At 40.4% G+C, this 19,254-nt stretch overlaps 2 pseudogenes; both read right to left on the bottom strand.

Annotated features, from left to right (window-relative positions):
* Nucleotides 1-70: 70 nt before the first annotated feature.
* LOC101577243 lies at nucleotides 71-650 on the bottom strand (annotated as a pseudogene).
* Nucleotides 651-16,658: 16,008 nt separating this feature from the next.
* LOC101592247 lies at nucleotides 16,659-17,926 on the bottom strand (annotated as a pseudogene).
* Nucleotides 17,927-19,254: the final 1,328 nt, after the last annotated feature.

Here is a 19,254-nt window from a genome sequence, read left to right on the forward strand (position 1 = left end):
TTTTTTAAAAAAAATCAATAAATATATTGTCAACTTGAAGAAACCTGGGGCTGTTCACCAACTTTCTTTATCATTCTTCTACAAATGCTATTGCCACCATTGGTGTCCTTATGTTTCCTCTTGCTGAAGCTGCCAGCTCTTCAATCTCAGAATTTAATTATGTATTATACATTCCATTGGTTCTTGGCCTTTATTAGCATCTGAAGATCCTGTGCTTGCTATCAGTCCTTCCAGGTAACTGCTGAAATGAACTCCTTTCACTGGGATTATGGCTTGCTGAGTCAAAACATTTTTTTCTGGGTCCTGAAGATGTGGTTGGTATGTACGCCTCTCACCTGCTGAAAACGTATTTGTAAATGAAATACTAAGATTTAAGTTTCATGGTTCTCTCTGCAGGGTCAATGACAGAATGTTCTTGCACATCTGTTTTGGTTCTTGCTGCACCAATAACAGACTTCACAATGGAAGGCAGCCCCCACCCTGTGCTGACAGTCTTTGGTTCTGCAGCTTTGCAGAGGGATCTACTGTCTGTCCAGCACATCAGCTCCAACCACACTCAGGTTCACAGGGCTTGGGCATTTCTGCATTGCAGCAGTTGTAACAGTTACCCAGGAGTGATCAAACATGTGCTCTGAAGTCTAGATCTCCATGGTCCCAACGGCCTGCTCAGTGTTCAGGAGGCACTAGGGGACAATCAGCTGAGAGCACCTTTTAATATGAAAAGCTTGTTTGACCCACAGGAAACTTAACCTTTTCATGATAACCAATGTAGACACATTGTAATAATATGTTTAGCAATGTTTATTGGGATTATGTGTCTTCCATTAGAGTATGGAAGTTAATGGGGGTCCCACTAGTGAAGAAAGACTGGAATAAATGTTTTTAGGCAGATACTTCTTTTTTCACCAAGGAGAGTCTTTTCCAACAGTTTTCTTAAGCCCATTTAGTTATCTTAACAGCATATTTTGTTTTTAGATGACCTGTGAGAACTGGGTCATAGCAACACATTACATTTGACCAATGAAAGATTCCGGGGGCCCAGCCCTAGCTCAGTTCTTTAAGTGGCTGCTTCCACAATGCTGGCAGCCTCAGTTTGCTGTAGTTCGATCCCCACAACACTCCAGCCATGCAAAAGTGCCCTGAAGGCATTCAAAGAGCAAAACACACACAAAAAAAAAAAAAAGAAAAAAGAAAGATTCCCAAGTTGTTTAACATGGACAACAATAGGCATTGCACTTATAAAGCCAGTCTTTACATCATTCTGAATGGCTGGAAACCTGGGTGGAAGCATGTCCTTAACTCTAATGACACTAATTTTACTTTTCAGCTGACTTACATTGTATACATAAATATTTTTAATGTATATAGAGTGTTTTCCATGGAAATCCTGAAAGAGTCAAAAAGAAAAACTAAATCATTGTGCTCAAACAATACAGGCACAGGTGTTATGACTGGTCATTAGCAGCCTCAACAAACTGGACAAGCACACAAAAGATCATTATTTATAATCCTTTACAAGAAGTAAATGAACAGTTTGGAAATTTTAGAGTTCATATGCCTTTTTCTCTCATTGACCTAAAACAGAAAAAGTCAGATCTTAGAAAATTTTTAGATGACCCTGATAAGTACATTGATGTCTTTAGAGGATTTACTCATTCCTTTAAGCTAGGCTGAAAAGATGTAATGTTAATCTTAAATCAAATATTGACCTTTAATGAGAGACAAGCAGCATTACAAGCTGCTATTATATTTGGGGATGAGTATCACTGTTAATTTTCTTTTTAATTTATTTGGTATAAGGTCTCACTACACAGGTTGGACTCATAGTGATCCTCCTGTTTTTAGCCTCCCTAGGGCTGAGATTACAGGTGTGTGCCTGGTTTCGGTGACCGGTTCACACACCCGGGGGAGTGGGGCTGGTGCAATCATTGTTAATTTTAAACAACTAGAAGATATATGGCTAGGGGAACAACTAGTTCCCACTGGAGCCTAAGCAGTCTCTACCCAAGACCCCTGCTGGCCTAATAGCCAGGCAGAAGATTGGAGTACGAGATACTTTTGAGGTTTTTTTTTTTTAAGTGCAGGGCCTACAGGGTCTTACTACAAAGATCAGACTTGTAGTGATCCTCCTGTTTTCAGCTTCCCAAGCACTGGGGTTACAGGTGCAAGCCACCATGCCCAGTCTCAATCGCTGCCTCAGTGCACCCCAGGGACGGGCCAGCACAGCAGGCCAGGAATCAAACCTCTGACCCCTGAATCTGCCTAAGAGGTTCTTTAACCCACTGAGCTATCTGGCCAACCCTCAAGTGTATATGCTTGAAGGTCTAAGAAGAACAAAAGCTGGGATAAGGATGTAGCTCAGTGGCACAAGTGCCTGCTTAGCAAGTGCAAGGTTCTGAGTTCAATTCCCAGTGGGGGGGGGGGAGAACTAAAATCAAGCCTTCTAGTTATTGTAAATATTCAGCTATTTATCAAGAGAAAGATAAAAATCTCTCTATTTTCTTAGGATGTTGAATAGAGGCACTGGTAAAACATTCTTCCCTAGATCCTACTTCAATCAAGGGGCAGACTATTCCTACAGATAAGTTCATTAGCCAATCAGCTCCATACATTAGAAAAGAGCTATAAAAGATAGCTTTTGCTCCAGATAGCTCACTTAGTACTTTACTAAAGCTGCTTCCTTTCTATTCTATAATCAGGACTGGGAGAAAACCAGGGAGAAAAAACAAAGAAACAGCTGCCTTTGTTGCGGCCTCAAAAATAAATAGACCCTAAGTCTGATTCTCTGGCCTCCAAGAAGAGTTCAACGACCAGGTTCATCTGACACCACTGTCAAAAGTCAGGCCATCTTAAGTGGGACTGCTTTAAGAGGCTGCCCAGGCCATGCCCTGAGTGCCAAAGCAGCCACTGGAAGCCAGACTGCCTCTGACGCAGGCCCCAGAGCTCAGACTCAGCTTCCCAGGTAGTCCAGCAGGACTAAAGGGCCCCTCCTCCCTCTGTACAGACTGTTATCCCTACCTATCATCTCTACAGAGGAGCCCTGAGTAATCATGGCTAGAGGAAGAATAAACCCAGCCTACTGCTGGACATTGGTATAGGTCTCCTTCTTCTTTTCTAACCCTCATGTTCCTTCCAGTAATCATACCGCAATAAAAAGTCATTAAAAAAAACTTACTTAAGCTATAACTGGGATAACTTTCTCTTCGTCCATTTTTTTTTTTTTTTTAGTCATGTCTAGAAGCCCAGCTCTCTCATCCTGGAGATATTTTATTCTGTCTAAATATTATAATATATACTGAGGCTGGTTTTTACAAATGTAATACAATTGTTCATGTATAAAAACTTAAAAGAGTATTTCGTTGGTCAAAATAGGTTCCCAAGGACAGGCAAAATCCTGTCAGGGTTAAAAAAAAGTCTAAAAACACTGGCTGCTCAGTGTCCAATAGCTTCAGGCCTAAGGATGGAACCAGGCCTTACCTTTGGAACAGCAACAAAGAAAGCCCTCAGCAGGGGTCCTTTCTGACACTGAGGGGCCATAGCTAGAACACTGAATGGGACATTGGGTTAATCTGACTAAATGCTATATATGCCACAATAACAGTACATGAGGTCATCTGGTTAATTTCTGATGTAACTCCTCTGGTATTTCATGCTGACAGTAAATATACATGTGACTTTTCAGATTATATTTCTCAAAAGTAACATTGCCTAATGTTTTATAGCAAATACATTATGTGTGTTTTGATTAGTAAAAAAATAATATAACCTACATTTTAAAATATATGTTACATGTCTAATCTTTGTGCATCCTTCCCCATCTCTACTTAACATGAACATGGGTAGATATTAACAATGTCCTGATTTCAGCTGGTATTTGTAGCTGTTTTCAAACTGAAAGATAAAATCATTTCCCAATTCTCTTACTACAAATATTCTGTGAATTTCTAAATCTTAAGTTTAAAAGCAAAGACAGTAAGTTTTGAGTTCAAAAACATATACATAAAAAATAAAATACTTAGCGGTCAGGGAGTTGGCTCAGTAGAATAAGCACTTGCCTGGCAAGTGTAAGGGCCTGAATTCAATCCCCGGTTCCACCAAATAAATAAATAAATAAATAAATAAATAAATAAATAAAATACTTATGTCATTTTGTCACAAACTGTAAGCTGGAAAATCTGCCAATATGCCTTTACTTACATTACTTAAAATCTTTGACAGTAAATAATAATAATAATAATAATAATAATATATTCATCAGATTTTCATAAGTCATCAAAAATTTAGTGGTAATTATAACCAAAGTTAAAGAAACTTACAACAAAATGTCTGACTCCATCAATAAAGAATTCTAAGAGCCAGTGAGTTACAATTGCTACCCCTTAAAAACAGTTTCTAAACTTACCTATCAGCTCTAATGATTTGATAATACCTGCTCAATTTCTTAAAAAATGTGTTCTTTCCAAAAGGATACCAGACCCCTGATAACTATATAGGTGAAACCTATAACAAATATGCTAGATTAGTTTTAAATTCCTTTTACTGGGATCCATCAGATCTTATCTAGAGAAAAGGTTATATGACATATTTCAAGGCCTTAACTAACTATGCTCAGCAGGCCTTATGTGTCACCGTGTATAGTGGTCTCTCTCATTAATAAACTGTAAAATTAGTAAACAGGTCATCCTCAAATTGGATGACATTAAATATTCTAAAAACAGCACAGAGAGACACATAAAATTTTAAAAACTAAATGTTATGTGTACATTCCTGATCCTTTTGCTAATATCTCAATAGCTATTCAAGATATTAGATGACCAGGGCTGGTAAGATAGCTCAGTGGACTAAATGCCTGCTTAGGCAAGTGCAGGGACCAGGATTTGATCCCTGGCACCACATGCCAAGCCGACCCCACCCCTGGGCATGCTGAGCTGGCCATGGAGTACAGGCATGGTGGTGCTGGGGAGCTTGAAAACAGGAGGATCACTGCGAGACTGAGCTGTGCAGTGAGACCCTGTACCAAATACATTTTTTAAAAAATGTTAGATGACCAATAATATGTGAAACTAAACTCCCCTGGACCTTACTCTTATGGTCCTTATAAAAAGTCATTACTATTTCTTTGTGATGGACATCTTTGCTGACTACATTCACAATTATTCTGTTGATGTTATTATTTAGCCCATGCATACTTAATTGTTTCTTTGGCCTTGTCTCCTACAGACCTAAAGCTATTGCCTACCCAAGATGAAAATGTTTGCTGTCCCTTGAAGGCCTTTAGATAGAACCTCTGGAGGGTATCTCTGACTACTGATCAACAACTATGACTCCTTTTAGGTTGAAGAAGCCAGAGCAGGTCATTGCCCATTTTGCAGCTGTGAGAGAGATAGGCATTCCTGCCGTGGGCCAGACCTCAAGACCAAAGATTAAACAAATGCAGCCACGTACCTCCCTAGGAATAGCCATCACCAATTGATATTCTAAATAGGTATCCATCACCTTGAAAGAGGCAGGAAGAGACACTCATCCAACCCCCTGTAGGAAGAGCCCCTGTTCTGTATTCATGTTCACTTGCTAAGTGACTTGCTTTGCCATTTAATCCCAATTTAATCAATTTTACCTGAGCAATTATACTTGTAATCTTCTTGGCAGACAATAGTTTTGTCCCACCTCATATCCACTTTGTGAATTCCCATGCTTTCCACCATACACCTGCCTTTTCCTGTGGTTTTTTTGGGAGGCAGCTGAATTAGATAGAAATATCATAGGCAGTAAAAATGGGCTAGGCCCTCGAAGGAGACAGCAGAAAAGACAAGATACCTCACAACTGTGAGAGATACAGATGTTACCCTGTGGGCCAGATCTCAAGACCAAAGATGAAACAAGTGCATGCCTCTCTAAAGATAAGCATCAGGGATAATAATCACCTTGAGGAAGCCAGGAAGAGCCACTAATCCTACTGCTACTGGCTACTGAATAAACTCCTTTTCTATATTCATCCCACATGATTCACTTTCCCATTTGGTCCTAGATTTAATCAGTTTTACCCGAGCAATGGTGCTTGTAGTCTTATTGGTTGACTAGAGCTTTGTCCCACCTCATGTGAGAGTTCCCATGTTTTCCACCTTAGACCTGTCTCACCTCATGGTTTTGCGCTATAAAAATCCCTAGAAACAGCAGATACCTGGGCAACCCACTCAGGTCCTCCTAGTCTTCTCTCAGACAGGAGTTTTCTTTACCCCAGTAAATATATTCTGCTCTTAAAATTAAAAAAAGACAATTATTTATATACCGGAGTGCAGTCATGTATTTTGCAATGGTCTTTTTATGAGTCAGGCACAACTATTATTTTAGTAAGCATAGTAAACACTACTTGACTAAATAATAATGCTACTATTCACAGTCACACAGTCTACTGAGCAGGGAACAAACTATTTTATCCATCTGGTTTACCAAAATTGCTGATGTAATTTTTCCTGAAAAGAAACTTGAGGTTGTCAGTTGGTTCACAGCTTGAAGTCTGGTCTTCTTTTGTCTTCTGGTGTCTTAAGCAGTTTAAAATTTACCTTTGAGAGGTGCATTTAACTATGTATTTCCTGTATCTTAATGATGAAAGAAGTGGTTTATAAGGTTGGAGATCTTGTATTGCACAATATTTTCTGATTGTCTTGCCATGGGCTGGATCTTAGGATCCCCCAGAGAATTTTCAGGATACATCAGTATAAAGGCATGAGAAAACATTTTAGAGCTATGCATTGGAGGCCCTCAAGAAAATTAGGCACAATACAGTTGGGAACTGGGGATCTTTTCTGTGTTTGGGGAGTTAAATTCCACAATCTATGGTCTCAATCTTAGCCTCAAGGTGAGAGAGAATAACCCACTCCTAGTGAGATAATGGTCTATTCTTATGGAAAATGTACAAAGGGAGGTCCCTTCATGAGTGAAAGAGGACCATTTACAAGTAGAAAGGAGTGGGCAGGCCAATTTGTAGCTGAAAGGGAGTTTCCCAGGTTTTCTGTATTGGGAGAATAAAATAAGTGAATAAACCAGGCCTGTACTCTGAAGCGCAGTTTCTATTTCAAGTCCAATTTAAAATTTTTTGGTTTTCTTGTCACCTTTCCTTATTTCTCATTTGTCCCCTACTTCAGTGTGGTTATTGAACACAAATAAATTTCTGTAGCTGATGGTCTGATTTAGGTTCGTAGGCCCAGCTGGAGTACTGCCTTAAAAGAACCTAATCTTTTCTAGACTCCAAGTCTAAATTAGTGTACATATGGAGGGCTTCTTCAAGATGAAGATGAAAACAAGTGGATGCTCACTGGAGCCCTGACTAATAGACCTGAACTCCTCATGCTTTGCATGTCCCTTGTTGCATATCAATTAACGTGGCCTTGATACCTAACTTTTCCTTAGCTTCTTCACTCCCTGTGTTATAATTTCACTCAGCCCTTCCTGAGACTGAATACTGCTGCAGTTGACTGAGTATTAGATAGTGAAGTGGCAAAGGCTTCATCACTGGCCTACCTTGCACCTTTTTAATCCTTTTCCTTCAAATGCTATACAGTGAGGATGAGTCGGACCTCTCTTTAGGGCAGACTGAAAGCCATTGTTAGGGTTTAGAGACCATCAGCAAACTTTTTAGGATCCTCAGAAGTGTTATAACCTGACCAAAGCACCGCCATCCTGTTCTGTATGCGCCGTCTTAGTGAACCATGTCAGCTGCTGTAAAATGTAACTTCCTCCTTCCCAAGCCCTCCATCCCACCCTTGAGTTCCAATGTGACTTCTGTTTCCCAAGCCCACTCCAGACCTATAACCATATTTAGTCTCAACAGATGCCATGACTTTTTGAACTTCCCGAGTTGGACTCCCCCCCCCCCAAGTAACTCCATCTTGGCTCTCTGATTCGCCCTTGCCCTAGTTAATTACAATGACTCCATCTTGGTTCTCTGATTCACCCCTGCCCTGGTTCTGAGAATGTCTTAAGGCAAAACAGGTGTTCCTGGCAACCGGTCAGCCACATTGTCCTTATAAGGTCAGCATGACTGCATACCTAGATTACACACCCTGTTCTGTACTCCACCTAGTCCAAAGGGGTAACTCCTCTGTGTCCAGCTTCCTCCAGGTGGGCTACAACCAATCCTGTAAAAGGTCATGTGCCCCCTTAACCACATTAACATCTGCTATTGGCTTCTGTGATCAGCTTGCTTGGATGGGCAGTTTTGCGGTTTTTGGGTTTAAATTACTGTGCCTCCCCTTACTTGGGGCTCTTCTCTGTCTCTTGGACTCTGAGGGTGCCGCTGGGTACCAGTTAAAATAAAGTGCTACCTTCTTTTTGGATGTTCTGCCTCATTGTCTCCTTTGTGGGTTACAACAAGAAGATCTACTCAATTTCTCCTAACACTGTTAATATTCACACCTGAAAAGGGAACTACTACATGGATTGTACCATTGATGTCCACCTCTTCTCCAAGGTGTAGAGTAGTGCTGGACTCAGATGTAGGGTTCCCTGAGCTTCAGGCCTTTTGGTAAGTAGACCCAGACCTAGTATAGAGTGGACTCAGGAGATGGCCTTTATCACTTGAGTGTACTGACTGACAGGATGAGGAGGAGGTGGTCTATGGGAAGGAGGAACTGACAGCATCAGTGCTTGATTGATGGTGCCTTGTATAGACCAGGCCTATTCATAGAAGGCCATAAAAGCTTGAATATAAGGTACCTCTAATCATTTGTTTTGTTCCTTACTGTAAAGCTATGATTGAAATATGCCATTATAAATTTTAGGGTGCCAAGAGATGGCCATGTCTCATTTTCCTAAGCAAAAAGTACATATGCCATTTTTATTACATGGGAACATAGGATGATCTCTTTGAAGGATTTTCATGTAGAACTTGTTCCAATGGTCAAGAAGACATCTGACCAGGGACTCAGAAGGAATAGGTAGTGGTTTTCCCATCTGTAGATAGGAGGAACAAAAATTAGGATCCAGGCTTAGTCTCCCAGAGCTTTACCCGGGTCAGGCTAAACCCTCCTAACCTAGCAGGGCATTTCCTTCCAGGGGTTTAACCTGGCAGAAGTTTATCTTAAAGCCATGAGTTTAACCTGGTTAGGCTGAATTCCTTGGATCCAGTGGATTTCTCCTACAAAGACAACTCATCTAGTTGAAGGGCCCATGAATGGGATATTTTACTGGCTGAATGTCCCTTAGCTAATTAAAAGGGAATAAGATCTATCCCTAGACAAAAGTCTACTCACTAGATTAAGCCATAAAACATATATATGTAGTGACAGAATCTCAAAATAAAAGTCAGGTATTATGCCCTTTCAGACAGCAGTATAAACTTAAAGTCATAGTTATCACGATAAAAGCAAAACTGAGTAAAATAGAGAGAAAACAGTATCAGCAAGCTACCTCAGGAAGCAGCAACTGTAATCTAGCAGGCTTTGGGACCCAAAGGAAATGTGCCAGCTACTCAGCTGCACTGCTACCAGGGCCTTAGCACAGAGAAAGAGGCTCCTTTGGGAGGGAGATTTACATAAATCAGTTCTCTCTTCCTGTGTGAGAAGACACTGTACCTCTTAACCCTGTTTTCTTCAAGTCATCCTGAGCCAACAACTAAACAAATGGAACAATCTCATACATGAATGCCTGAGAGGAAGGAGGAATCAGCAAAGGAGAAGAAAAATTACTAACGTCTATGGAGAGGAAGCACTCATGACCCATGGGAATCACAAATGCACTCAGCATGAACAGAGGGCTACCTGTGTGCGGGGCGAGCTACCAAGCACTCCACAGAGTGAAGCAAATGTTTCAGGGGCAGGCCAGTTCATATATCCTGGTCCTCTGCTATGGGCAGCTGTCCCAAAGCATTTGCCTACCCTGGGCCTCCTGCCCTGTCCCAGCAGCCTGTTTCTTGCTCCACTCAGCGTACGCCCCTCCCTGCCGAGGCCTGTGCTACAGCCCCCAAGGCAGACTTTCCACATTGTGCAGATGGGCAACTGAAATAAGCCCAACTGATTAGAAGGACCCCACATGTCCCCATAAAGAATAAAAGCCTTAGGGGCAGGGGAGATGGCTCAGTAGAATAAGGGCATCCCTGGCAAGCGCAAGGGTCTGAGTTCAATCCCCAGTTCTGCCAAACAAACAAACGAAGAAGAAGAAGAAGAAGAAGAAGAAGAAGAAGAAGAAGAAGAAGAAGAAGAAGAAGAAGAAGAAGAAGAAGAAGAAGAAGAAGAAGAGTAAAAGCCTTTTGTTCCACAGTCTAGCCTTTTCTGTGTGGCAGTTGGCCCGCCTCTCCCAGGAACCCATTTTTCATTCAAAAATGGGGAGGAGAGGGGATCTTCTCACAGAGCAGAGAGTTGCCTTCCTTGCTGGCTGAATCATCTGGTTGACCTCTTCTGCTGAAGTCTCAAAAAGAACTCTGGGACACCTTCGATGTCCAGTGAGGTTTCTGGGCTGCTGATGCCTCCAATCTCTGGTGAGGTCCCCCAAAATTTGGTAGAGTCCTCCCGGCTGGCTCACCAGATGTTAAAGTTGAGTGGGCCAAAAGTGGTCCAGGTTCTCTGTAAAACAAGGAAAGAATTGCCAAGCATACACCCTGTAGCAAGTAGCTACATTTATTGAAGATCACAGGATGATGGCAGAAACAGGGAGAATGGTGAAGGGAAAAAAAAGTGGAGGAAAAAAGGACTTGAGAGAGAAGGGGAAAAAGAAAATAACTCAGGCTTCCAATACTGCTGATCTAAGGTGCCTCTCACCATCTCTCTCACTAATGTCAGCATCTGGGCAACCTTCTAACCTTAACCCTGGCTAATTGCTAGGGTGATGATCTGTTTATGGCTGAATGAAGAGAAGGAAAGTGGCTCATACAACTTCCCCATTTTAAGGATTATGGAAGTGTGGATAGTCGTTAGGGTGGTGTGGCATTTATACTTGAAGGAAGGGAAGGGAGTGACTCGACTCCTTTTTTTCTAACTGTACCATCAGTAGCACCTCTTGAGAGGCTGAGGCAAAAGGGTTGCAAAGTCAAGTCCAGCCTTGTCAACTTAGTGACTTCATCAAATCTTGTCTCAAAATTAACAACAAAGAAGTGTTGAGAATGTAACTCCATTGGAAGGCTCTGTATTCAGTCACAATACTGAAAAAAAATATATATATATATATTTAACTGAAAAGAGAATAACCATAAGTTTAACTGCAAATAGCTCTCTATCAGGAAAAAGGTTTTCTGTCTTCCAAGTTCCAATATGATTGGACTCTTTCCTCCCAAATGAATCAGCTTCCAGCTAGCTGTGGTAGTGCACACATAATCCCAGCCATCAGGAGGCTGAGGGAGGAGGATCATGGCAAGTTCAAGCACAGCTTGAGTTACATAGTGAGTTCAAGGCCAACGTGTGATACATAGTGAGACCCTGTCTCAAAAAGAAAGAGGGAAAGAACAAAGAAGCAGAGAAAAAGAAAATCGGATTCTAGCAGTAATCTCTTAAATGCAGTAAGAATTTGCCAAAGAAAAATTTGGGAATGTCAAAAGAGATGAAGATGTTGTCCAGGTCTCTGCTCAATACCCGGTGTACGAGTTCCCATTTCGCACATGACACTTGCAAGCAATAAGGTGAATTTATACTTATTTTATATTTCCCCCTTTGTCAGGTGTTTTGCCATTTTTAGTTTTTTAAGCTTTTCTATCTTCTTTGCTCCTTAGTACCATCACATTACAGAAAAGAACAAAGTTCCTTGTACTTCTATTACTCATATTGGATAATCTTACCTATAATACAGTGTGCATAGCATTAGGGATTATTGCAGGGAACAGTTGACTGGAGCCAGACTGAGACTTGTTGCAGAAAAGTTTCTCCAGAATTTCATAGGCCTCAGCTCTCCAGAAAGGTACCCCGGTAATCCCAGCCTGTGGTATGAGTCTTGTCCCTTGAGTTTACTTAAGGAACTTACAAGAATAATTTTGAATGTAATTGAAGTCAATTTAAATTCAGTAAAATTAACATTGTGTGTGGAGCTTCTCTGAGTTTCAAAAAAATATACATGGGCTTGTGAAACTGCCTCTATGATCAGAGTAACCATTAGTTCCCTCACCCTAAAGAAATCTGCTCATGTTACTCCTGTATAGAAACAACCTTGTGTTCCTGGGCTACTCTTCCCCATGGATAGTGATACAGTATTATTTTTAGATACACTTGGATTTGCGTGATTAATATGTTGTTGAAGAGTTTTGTGTTTATGTTCACAGAGGATGTTAAGCTGTAACTTCTTTTCCTCCTCCTCTTCCCCAGGCTTCTTCTCAAGTGATATTGACCTCCCAGAATGAGCAGAGTAGCCAGGAGCTGGTGAGATGGCTCAGAAGAATAAGAACTTCCCTGTCAGGCACAAGGGCCTGAGTTCAATCCCTGGTTCCACCAGGAAAAAAAAACAAAAAAACAAAAAAAACAAAAAAAAAAAAACAATGAGCAGAGATTTGGGGACTAGGTATTATTTCTTCCTTAAGTATTTGGAATAACCCACTAGTCATCTATGCTTCCAACTTTTCCTTGCTGGGTGAAACATGCTTTTCTTTAATCAATGTAAAATTACTAAGATTATCTATTTCTTCTTGGGTACTTTTTGGCAGTGCATGTCTTATAAAGAATTGTTCTGTTCCAAGGTGGTGTTGAATACGTAGACACAGTGTTGTAGGGTTATTTATAGTGGTTCCTTTGCCGCATCTGCAGTGAGCACTGCTGGGATAAGCACCTAACTGACATCAAATACCTGGCAACAATGATGAGTTAGAGAGACTGAGTTTAAAAAAGAAAGACAATTTATTTGTGAGGGGAAAAAAGCAGAAGCAATAAGCTGCCCCAAAGAGGGGGCAAGAGGCTTCAGAAAGAGGGCTATCCATGGGTCCTCTGTCTCTGGCCTCTTTCATTAGGTTTTTGGGGGGCCTGTCTTACTTAGGCAGATACTTAGAACTTGTCACAGCCTGATTGGCTCCCTGAGCTGTCCTGGATAGTTCCCAGGCCACAGAACTCTAACCCAGGCACCACTGCCTACACTTACATTCCCTTCGAGGGCTTTGTTTGACTTCTTCCCCATTGGGCCTTGCCAGGGCCTTGTCTCTGAGATCTATAGGTTGGCTAGGAAGAGCCTTCTAGAAAGGCCACTTACAGTTACTGATTAAGGATTAAGGTGATGCACACTATCTACTGCAGCAAGGTAGAGACCCTAGGTTGGGAGATATAAATATATAATGCAAAATATATTTTATATATATTTATTTAAACATTTTATATGCCAAACAAAATATACAGAATATGCATGCTTTATACTTTATACACTAATTTATATACTAAATATTTAAATACTAAATAAATTTATAAATTTTATACAATAAATAAGAGTTTTTCCTTCAAGGTAGGTGGTCTCCCTCTCCTTCTGTCTTCTCTGCATTGTACTGGAGGTGGAGAGGGGTGGTTATTTTGACAGTGCGTCTGGCCTCCTCAGGCTCTGCTTTTCACCTCTCCTTCCCTTGTTAATTGCTCCCTCCAATAAATTTTTAACTTTTTCTGGTCATGATTAGCCAGAAAACCTAATGAGGCCCTTAGTCTATCCTTTTTCTGCCTACGTCTCCTTACCCCTATACCTTGTTAACTTTTATGTATATGGCAATAGTCCTTTTTTGTTTTTATTGTTTCTAATATTGGTTATTCTCTCTCTGTGTGTATCTCTCTCTCCCTTCTTTTCCCCTTCCCTGAATTCAATATATATTTTATTTATATTTTCAAAGAATACCTTTGCTTTCAATTATTTTCTTTATTACTCTCTCAGGTTCAATTTCATTCCCTTCTGTTCTTTATTCTTTCTGGTTACTGTCAGTTTAATTTACTCTTCTTTTTCTATTTTGATTTGAGATCTTTCTTTCCATATATAAGTATTTAATATTTTTAATTTTAAATTTTTTATGGGTAATTCTATTTTCAAGTTCCTTGACTACTGTATCTCAGTATTTCTATGAATCTGCTCCAGGGGATTTTTACTTCCATTATTATATTATTTCATTTATCATAAAAGCTTTGTTTCATCTTAAAATTTTTATATATTTGATGAGAACTTCCACCTTTTTCTTCATTCAGTAGCGCTTGCCCTTGCTTAATATATCATAGTTAATAACTGCCTTAACTATGTTAATTCTGACATCTGGATAATCTTAGAGTTAAAATCTGTTCGTTGTTATTTTCCCATGAGAATTATTGAGGGTTTTTTTTTCCTGATTGTCTATGTGCTCCATGATCTTGTGCATCGTGACATTGAGAATATTTTGGTGTGAGCCTCTGGGTCCTGTTTGATTTCAGAGTTAGGGCCTCTCTCATCCCCTTAGGGCCTCTCGGTGGTGTCCCCTTCCCCATTCTTTCCAGTTCCCGAGGGTCCTCTTTCCTGGTTCCATAACTAGGAAATCACACTTTTATCCTCTGCATTGTCACAAACTTCAGAGACTGAATTCATCTCAAGATCAAAGCAGCACCCTGAGGTCCCCTGGTCAGAAAGGAAGTCTGCTTCAGAGAGTTAGAAATTATCACTTTATTTTTGTACTTTTGAAATAACGGTCGACCATGTGAATATAGAGCAGTGGCAACGGAATGAAAAAGAATTCTCATGAGTGAGCTTCCTAGTGTGGGTGTGAAAACTAATGAAATGCTTTATTATTCTACGTTCTGCTCTAGGGAACTTTAGATAATCTTTAGTTAAATTTGACTCTATTACTTATTATCATTGCAGAAATGTGAAAAATAAAAAGTTCAGAAGCCATTTGTGTTCAAATAGACTGCAATTAAAAAGTTCCAGGCAAGTATTATATGCTTAGAAATAAAAGAGTTTGCAAGGAGAAAAAAAATCAAGAAGTAAAATGCTGAAGCGAGTTATAACCTGCCAGACGGGAGAAAGGCAATAGAAAACCAGAAGGGAAAAAAAGGAACAGTCATGACCACTAGTTAGCAAATGAAAAAAGATAATCAGGGGCCTCAAAAAAGGCTCAATTATTGAAAATCCTCCCTTCAGTTTTAACAAAGAAATTCCAGGGGATGACAAGCTTTTAAACTTACAATGAGGATCGAGGAACAGGATATAATCAGCATCAGAACATTTCAAGGAACAAAGAAACATATGAGCCCAAGCTGCAATATATATTTTTTTAAAATTTCACGAACTAAAAAGAATCCATTAATGATAGGATATGTCATCATATTCATATACCCCCTTTTTGTAACTATTTTGATACTTTTGTTTGTTTTGTTTTGAGACAGGGTCTCACCCTGTAATTCAGGCTAGTCTTTAACTCACTATGTAGCCCAGGGTGGCCTCATACTCATGGCAGTCATCAACGGATAAAGCAACTTATTACTTTTCCACATCCACACAACAAAGCTCACTTGTGATAATTCTGTTTCATTCCATTGCGGCTGCTCCTGCAGCCACAATGCCTACCATTATTTCAAGTGACAAAATAAAGCGATGCTTTCTTCCACAGAGAAATGTAGGCTTGAAAATGAGCTGACCGTTAATAAAGGAAAAGCACCAGTTATATGGAATATGAAATCCTGCATCACCTGACAACCAGGTGTCCACTGAGTGCCTACTGTGTGCCAAACAATGAATGAAAATACGTCACAGCTCTACCTGCCCTTCTCTACACCCTCTCGTGCTTTTTTCCTTCTAATCAGCCAACTTCCCCAGAATATTTTCTTGAAGAGCCTGAACTTTAAGAGCTTTACACATTCCAGCCCTTCAGGGGGGAAATGGCTCAGTAGAATAAGCACTTCCCTGGCAAGCTCAAGGGTCTGAGTTCAATCCCCGGTTAAATAAATAAATAAATAAATAAATAAATAAATAAAAATAAATTACTCCAGCCCCTCAGAACATGTGAGCATGAAGAACCCTGACAGGCTGTTATGGACTGAACACTTGGGTCCCCGCAAAACCCTTTGGGTCTTGGTGTCAAGAGGTGGGGCTTTGGGAAACTGAGTAGATCATGAGGGTAGAGCTCTCATTAGTGGGATGAGCGCCCATATAAGTGAGACTCCAGAGAGCTGCATTATGCGTTCTTCTATGGGAGAACATGGCCAGAAAACAGCCGTTGGTGAACTAGGAGTTGGAGCCCTCACAAGAGTCCAAATCCTCCACAACCTTGATATAGAAATCATGGTCTGCAGGACTGTGAGAAAGAAATGTTTGTTGCTTAAGCCACTCAGTCTGTGATATTTTTGTTATAGCAGCCCAAATGGTGAAAATGCTGTGGTTGTGGGAGCACTCACCACTTACCACGGTTATGCCATTCCAGTGGGTAGGGACCTGCTGCAATGGCCCAGGAGTAGAGCTGCATTTTGTTGTTGTTGTTTGTTTGTTTTTTCCAAGTGTGATGGGTTTATTTTATTTTACTCTGATACAAAACTGAAGATTACACTATATAGCACAGAGACCAATATATTAAAACATCATGAAAAAATTATGTGGGACATGCAGGACACAATGTATGAACTGGGGTTCAGGTCATTTCCTTTAACGTGACACTACATGGTCACTGGGGAACACACTTAAATTAACACCAATGAATTCCAATGGATGTGGCACAAACATGGCAATTTCCAGGTCCGCTTTCAAGAAACACCTGAAGGATGGACTTGCAATCTCTTCAATTTGGTGTGAGGAGGATTACAATTCTTTGGAAGAATAAAAAGTTCACACTTTTAAAATTTCACAGAATTTTAAGGCCAAAACATAGTGGGTTCATTTCTCTTCCCTTGCAGGGATAAATCTAAGGCTTTAATCAAAACTACATTAAGCTTCCAGTTCAAATCCCAGCCCAACCTCATGACCTTTAGCATTGAAGTTCTTCCCATGGGTTAAAGCAGACAGAGTCGGTTTCACTCCTGGTTGAAGGGTCTGCATAACCCAGTCCAATTGGGCAGGCATTAGTTACTTTAGCAGATAGAGAAGTTCTACAATCCAGCTTGTATTTAGCAGAGATGCCAAAATAGGTGTTGTTGCTGCCAGCTGTCCATGCAAGTTAGTTTATTGACGATCTTTTCAATAACTTTCTGGTAGATAGAACCTCCAAATTCAGTGTCATCATTCACATGAGTACGCAGCTGAAAGAAAGTCTGCAGCCTTGTAACCCAGAGCAAAATTATTCTGAGACAGCTTGGATTTGGTTGTGTCAAACTCATCTGATAGCTAGCAAGGCAACCTTCAAAGACCAACACAGCCCAGTCATAGAATGTTGGTCCAGAAAAATCTATATCGGGCTAGAGAGATGGCTCAGTGGTCTAACGCACCTACTTAGAACAAGCTTAGCAAAGCACAGGGAACACGGTTCAATCCCCCAGCACCACATGCCAGCCAGCCCCTCCCCTTGGTGGGCTGAGCTGGCCACACACATACACACACACACACACACACACACACATACACACACACAAATAAATAAAATTTAAAAAAAAGAAAGAAATTCTAAAAAAAAGAAAGAAAAATCTATATCAACATTACTGCAAACACTGAAACAACACAGTTTATAGGAAGCCTTCAATTTCCCACTCTTCTTTCCTGTATTCGGTACAAATATAGTGTCCAGACTCAGTTTTAAACCTTCCACCAACTTATTCTCCAAAGAGATATCTGTCCCAGGGGTATTGTCTGTGTTCCACTTCTGGGTAAATGTAAGTCCATAATTACAGACCTTATATTTGGTCTCTAGGTTGCCTGATGCTTTACCTGTGTTCATATAAGCATGACCTGAAGTAGAAAACTCAACTCCACTACAAGACTTGGTTTTCAGGTCTATTTTGACCATGCCAAACCCATATATTTTATTGAAGACATCCTTGGCAGCCTTTCCTAGGTCACAGTAAGTTGGTATGTTACATATGTCCCCAACCCAAGAGCCCATCCTGCTCCACCAGGGTAACACTGAAGGTCTCTCCCTGGAACCAACTAGAGCTGCATTTTAAAGGAAGCTACAGTAAGCTTCTGTTGTCTTAACTGAGGGCTCTGAAAATTTGCTATAAAACTCATTTATGTGATTAATTTTATTTTTCTAAAGGCACATTGACATGCTAGTTGAGGGTAGATATCTGAGATAGGGCCTACAGCCAAACATTCCAAGCTTCAGTCTGGATTTATTTCTTGAGTCATGGTTTCACTATTCAGTACAGGCTGGCCTTGAACTCACTTTGTAGCCCAGACTGGCCTCAATCATGTGGTGATCCTCTTGCCTAAGCCTCCTGGTACTGAGATTATAGGCATGTACCACCATGCCTGACCAGTCTGCGTTTATTGCTGCATTTTGTACTTCCAAGATTTTTAAACTCTTCTGGTCTGCTAGGGAAATATATCTTAAAATTCTAATTCTGTGTCAAAAATGAATTTCTAATAAAGATAATAGAAATAAATGTCCATATTATGTAAGTTATGTTGACAAAAGTCTAATTAAGCAATATTCTCTTCTTACCCTGATGGAGGAATTGAAAGTAACTATAAAATGGAACAAGATACATGAAATAACTGTTTCTCTGAAAGTAGAAAGAACAACTGTAATACAGTGCAGCAAAAGTGGTCACCTCCAAATCAGCCAACACACAAAGACCAAATCCCAAAATAAGCTGGCTTTCTTGGTGAGCTGAGGGGCAGAGATTAGGATTTTGATGGTAAATTGACTAGGGTGGGTGGGGTTCTGCTTAGCTGCAAGCTGCTGCCTCATCCATTGTCGTAGCCTTCCTGAGTTGCCCACACATGATGACAGGCCAGGTGAGTACAAAGGATGCACCTGAAAGCTCCGGGGTGCTGCTCGCTCCATGGTAGCAGGAAGGCGAGCTGAATCTGCCCTCCGCAGGTGTGGACTCATATAAGCAGGTTTCATCCTCGAATTCCATCTCAGCATTTGCTGCAGAGAATCCAATCTGCCACACTGGTGAGTTCATTTAAATATTAGAGAAAACAATAACTGCCTTACACACAGCTAGAGATCAGGGGAGATAAGAACACAGCTAATGTGAATTAAATGGTTGCCATAGCCTGATACCAAAATCTGACCAGAAAATTATAAGAAAACTAAAAATTCATATCCTTTATAAAGACAGAGGTAAACATTTTTAACAAATGTGTTATATTAGGTATTCAATAGAGAATTATCATCTGAAATAATATTACATCAAGGGCCAGGAAGATAGCTCATTAGGATAAGTGCCTTCCTGGCAAGCACGGGGTCCTTAGTTCAAT

This window comes from Octodon degus, unplaced genomic scaffold (genome assembly GCF_000260255.1).
Source record: "Octodon degus isolate 3935 unplaced genomic scaffold, OctDeg1.0 scaffold00019, whole genome shotgun sequence".
Lineage (NCBI taxonomy): Eukaryota > Metazoa > Chordata > Mammalia > Rodentia > Octodontidae > Octodon > Octodon degus.